The sequence below is a fragment of the Brachypodium distachyon genome, chromosome 2 (assembly GCF_000005505.3).
Source record: "Brachypodium distachyon strain Bd21 chromosome 2, Brachypodium_distachyon_v3.0, whole genome shotgun sequence".
NCBI lineage: Eukaryota > Viridiplantae > Streptophyta > Magnoliopsida > Poales > Poaceae > Brachypodium > Brachypodium distachyon.
The window spans coordinates 38,447,468-38,453,467 of record NC_016132.3 but is presented as its reverse complement, the minus strand read 5'-3'; positions in this window follow the sequence as shown (position 1 = coordinate 38,453,467).

Genomic DNA, 6,000 nt, shown 5'->3' with positions numbered 1-6,000 from the left:
TATTTATAAGTGGAGCGGGGGGCAATTCGGGAATTTGTGAAACGAGGAAGGTGGGTGGCATTTTCATGAGGACAGCCTGTCATGGCCTATTCTTTTAGTAACTTTTAATTAGATATCTTTTACAGTTTTGCAATTCTACACCCGGCAAAGGGGATATTTCCATTTTGACAAAAAATTGGATATTTTGCACCAGGTAAATACCGCGGCTCGCTAGTTACACAACAATTCTACTGTTTCCGCCGACCATGCGACGCTTATTTGATGCGGGGTATTTTGGCATCCAAGCATAAGGCACACAGTTATCCTGATTCGAGTAATACGTTATCACATGTATTTACCGAGATTGATCGAGCATCCGGTGAAAGGGTGGCATCTCCGACAAATTATGACCGTCATTGTTATTAGATCGACTTGGCTCAATCAAAGGGTAACCGTGACTCAATCTAGGTAGCTACTCTCGAAATCTCTGATCATTTTTACATATACAAAAATATTGAATTTTGATCAAACGGTCCTTAAAACATGATTTAGAAATAGCTATCTCGATTTCTTAGAAATAACAAAAAAAAGTAAAAAAATAGGTAACAAGCCTTGCAAACCAAGCAAGAAAAAGGAATAACTTTACTACCCTCATATCCAAATTAATTGCCGTGGCTTTGTCTATATACATGTGTATCACGTCTACATACAATGTATCGGAGATTACAAAATTGTACTATTACATACCAGCTGAGCAATTTCAAAATTTAAGAAGGGCAAAAAACACAAAGACAGCACAGGAAGCAAACTAGCAAAGCAACCCATTGATTGGCCGAAACGACGCGGACAAAAAAAAAAGAGCTGTGACGGTGACGCGTTCACGCATACAGGCGCCCAGCTCGTCCTTTCTGGTCATTAAAGCCCTCCTAAAATTAATCTATTCAAGAAATACCAAATTTGCCCACCGATTACATGTTTCAAATGCAATCCATATCCTCCATTAGATGGACCAAAGTCCAAAGAAGATGGCAGGAAAGACGCCCAGCCAATCCAAGCCAAGAAACGTGAAGCATCTGCCAAGTGCCACTGCCAGCCATTTGATATTTTTTCTTGTCCTCCCACATATAAAATCGCCTCAAAACCAGCAGAGAACAAACACAAACAGCTGTTTTGGCTTGGGATGAACAGAGGATTAGATGGACCATTGACCAACAACCCTCTCTTCTTCATAGAAAAAATCACCTAGCAAAAACTTAACTGGATACTACTATGTCGTCACTTTTCACTGAACGCGGTTACTCAATAATGAATGGGGGCATGCATGTATATCCAGATTGGCTGGGGTTGAAAGTGACATTGTTTCTCCTAGAGGATATTCTAGTTCTAGATGCTCTCTTTTTTTTAGTCTTTGAGTTTATCTTGAAGCTAAGTTGGTCTAACCACAAAAAGGGTTCTTGAAACCATCTGCTTTACCTTGTGCCGCCGCTGGTGGTCTTCTTCTGTGACCTTGATGCCAGGGCTGAAATGGAAGCTTCCCTTGTAAAGCACTCCGTGTGAGTGAGTTAACAATTGGTGATTGTCGTTTTAAGGCTAAGCATATGGCTAATTAGTTAACCTCTCGTGGTCACAGCGTCGCATCGTGCGCGCAAGGTGCATCGACGAGGAAGTTGATATAATTGCTCTCTTTTTTGTACGGTCTATTGGCTTTTGCGAACTCTAGTGAAAAAGTGTCAGTATTTTTATTTTGCAAATAAAAAGTGGAACACAATAAACTCGGTGTTACTATCGTGTCTTGGAATGGTAGAATTAGACATTGTTGCGTAGCAGTGATATTCCTCCGTCACGGATATATAATGTACGTGTTTTCTAAGATTAAATCTTGATTACAATTAGTTATGTTCAGCCGTATGAGGATACCTAGTAAATCGGAATGCGTTTTTTGATGCAATCAATTTTGAGGTAATCAACACCGTCTCTCTGTTCCCACATACAAGAAGTCTTATGTTTGTTCTAAGTTTCAAGTTTGACCAAAGTTATAGAGAAATCTAGTAATATTTACAATATCAATTGAGTATGTTATGAAATCATATATAATGACATATTTAATAAAACTAGTTTGGAGTTCTAAATGTTGATAAGATTTTCTACAATTTGGTCAAAGTCGAAGAAATTTGATTTAGGATAAAATTATATTGCTTATATTTAGGAACGAAGATAATATTATTGAAACATGCCAAAGGAACGTCTTAATTACAAGCATAAGACCCATGCGGGGTTTGAGTACCTTGGCACGCACCTACCAATTTCGACCTAAACGAACTTTTTTGCAAAAAAGGTTTCCGTTCAACTTTATCAGAAATAAAATTTAGACCCATAGGATCAATATTGTGTGCCACATCACATCGAAACGGACGCAAGGCGTGCACTCATAACATTAAAATATTAAAAGCTTTTGTGTTAACAGTTTAGCAGGCGTTTTCTTTTTCCTCCTTCTTTTGGTTGGCATCAGAATTCTTCTACCTATTCCGTCTAACAAAGTATGTCTCAAATTTGACAAAATTTAAATGCATCTGTATACCAAGTCATGTGTAGATACATCCAAATTTTGATAAATTTGAAACATCTTTTGTTGGACGGAGGAAGTACTGCCATTTCCTTTTGAGGTATACTCCAAGTTGTGACCTTCTTAACCATCTCTTTTGGTAACAACTATAGTTCTTTTGTCTCTGATTATCGTTCAGAACAAACTAAATTACAGAAAATGCACCACGAACCGGTTGCTGTTTTTTTTAAATTTACTCCTCGGAACATGTGTTGGTGTACTTTGGTGGGTTCAAATAATGGGCAGCACTAGTAGTATACCAGTAATGCTCTGACAAAGTGGGGCCCACGTAAAAGGGAGACGGACTAAAACTAGACCTGGTACAAAGACGGCGGGCGGGGGACAAGTTGGTACGACGTCCACCGACGGATGACTGGGCCGCCCCGGCCCGGCCCGCACCACGTGGTATTGGACGACAGCCTGCTTGTACAGGAACAGCTCACGGCAGCAAAAATCCCACGTGCACCCCTGTACCCCCGTATCTTATCATATCTTCTCTCTTTTAACTTTACTGCTCTGACCTCTCTTGAATCTTTTTTGACCTCTTGTCATGTCAAAAATTTTACCTTTTACGTTTGTCCGTTTGACGGATTCTGTAGATACGCACTCGCCTTGTTTGCTTTCCCTAAAATCTCACACGATTTTGTTCAGAGAAGTGGCAGGCAGTACAGTGATGAAATGCTTTGAAATCTTTTGGATTATCCCCATATAAATAAGCTAGCCATTGGATCTGAACTATAGAGGGGAGGATTTGAATTTCTTGACATGGTCCAGTAAATTTGATTGAAATGGATGGCTTGTTAATCTGGTTTAGGACATTTAGGGTGTGTTTGGAGGGCTTCACTCCACCTAAACTCCACTTCATTCCTAAAATTCACTCCACTTCAACTCCACTTCACATAACAAAAGTGTTTGGCACACAAATTAGCTCCAGATCCAAATTAGTTTTTTTCTTTATCGAAAATTAAGTCCAGATCCAAATTAGTGAAACGTTGTACTCGTGCACTCTAGTAGAAGAATCGATCGATTAGTTTGCCCAAGGATTCAATTGATTGATTGTATCACCACCGTTGTGGACGTACGAGCAGCAGCAGCAGCCACGAGTTGCGTCCGTGTCATGGCTGCGTAGATCGAGCCATCGAGAGCAGCAGCAGTAGCCCCGGACGAGCAGCAACAACGTCCTCGAGCACCGCTCTGCAGCCGCTCCAGACTCCCTCGCTACCTCAGGTAGCCGCAGCTGTGTGCTGCATCCGCGCCATGACCGGGTATCGCTGCCTTGAGCACCGCGCTGCAACTGTCCCAGCCGCCCTCTACGATGATTGCGACCATGACGGGAGTAAAAGATGACGCCCGCGGCGGGAGTGTGAGACCCGCCCTCCCGACAACGGAGCTGCGACACCGGTGGCAGGCGGAGGGAAAACGCGGGCTCGCCGGAGATGCGACGGAGGATGAGGGCGTGGGCTCTCCTGAGATGGGAGCAGCGGCGGCGGCTTTGTACTGGTGGAGTAAATGGGTCGGTGGAGAAGGAGTGTGGGCTCGCCGGAGATGCGACGGCAGAGGAGGAGGACGGGCTAGACGGAGATGGGATGGAGGAGGAGAGCCGCCATGGGGAAGATGAACAGAACGGAAAAAAATCAGACCTCGATGGTGGTCAGTTGGGGGTAGATGAACAGAACGGGAAAGAAATCGGACCTCGATGGTGGTCAGTTGGGGGTAACTTGGTGGCATTGGTGGTAATTTTACCCCAACTCATTGAAGTGGAGCAGGTGAAACACCTATTTCTTGACTCCAGTAAAATGAACTAGAGGGTTGTGCTGCTCCACTTCACCTAACATATGAAGCTGAAGATGTTTGGGACAACTTCACCTACTTCAGTGGTGAACCTGTGAAGTGAAGCGGCATCAAACAGGCTCTTTGAAAGACCTTTTATGCCGACGGACCCAACTAAAACCCCAATAATACACCGACACGATACTAGCACATTGCTTGCTTAATGCAAGTTAGTCGGCTGCATATCCTTTTTGATGGACACACCCTCGCTGCAAATTATTAATGCATATAATATCAGCTCACCGAGCTAGAGAGACAAAAAAAAAATCAAATAATTACGTGTACTGTAGTATATTTTGCTGGCATCAATGTGATGGAGCACTTGGTATGGACCGAGCGATGTGACAAATTTAACATCGCCATCGCTCACCGGTGCACTTTCGTTCATTCTCGCGGTGTCCTCCGCCCCCACTAACCTAACTCAAGCATAACCATCGTCATTCATTAGTTGCGATGTCACCATACAAAGCTAGTACTCCGTAGTAAATTACGTTTAGATTAAGGCACTATAGTTATGTGTCCATCGTGGCTGATGTAAGCAGTCATGTAGACGAATTGTGCCATGCTTGCTCGGCTTTGATTATCTTTGTCTTTGCTTTACACGAGAGACGAATGGACATTAGTTTACTTGATCGTCCGTCGACTTTTCTCACCGGCTCATTTTGAGAATGGCCATTAGCGGCTCGCTGTGGCTATTGTCAACCTTTGGTCGGCCTAACTACTGTTTATCTTCTGAGGTTTGCAGGGGTGGCAATGAGATTTCAGAGGCCCTAAGTGGAATTTCCAATAATGGGCCTAGCATTACTACTGGAGTAAATAAATATTTGCTTACAAACATTCACGGTGTACAAAAAAAAACACTACGAGCAAGAATTTTCAAAATAAAAAAAAACTAGGAAAAAGGTTCCAAAAACATAGCCAGAAACCAGCAGCAACACTCAGTACAGTTGCCAATGGACCAGCCTTGCTTTCATTTTTTTTTGAGAGAGCATGGACCATCATTACGAAAGCTGTGCTCGCGGCGTCGGTGGCCCAGCTCTCCGCGCCGTCCGCTGCGGGGCGCGTCCACCGAAATGGGCCGGAAATCCTTAACCAGCCCAGCCCAGTCCAGCAAGCAATGGCCCCCTCGTCCGCCGACGCGTCTGCTTCGTGTGCGGATCTCCTCACCGTCGTCCACCGCGAACACGCCGGGACCTTCTCCTCGACGACGTGGGACGCGGGTGCTCACCCGCGCTGGCGCGTATGTCTGGGCCCACGTCGTATGCGTGGCTGAGCCGGCGTCGCCAGGGCCGCGTCGGCCGTCTGCAGCTGTGCCCGTGCGTCTTCCACAACGCCTTCAGCGGAGGCGTGTGGGTGATGGGCGACGACGTCCATGGCGGCGCATGCTCGAAACGGAGGCGCGGCAGAAGGTCCACAGGCGCCCCGTTTGGCGGCGGCCGCGGCCGCTGCTGCTATTCCAGGTACACACCAAATTAGGACCACTGTTATTCCAGGTACAGATAATTCTGATACTGAAATATATATAGTAATCACAAGGCATATACACCGAGCGATCTGCTCCAGCTGCTCCATGTCCATGAATCACGATG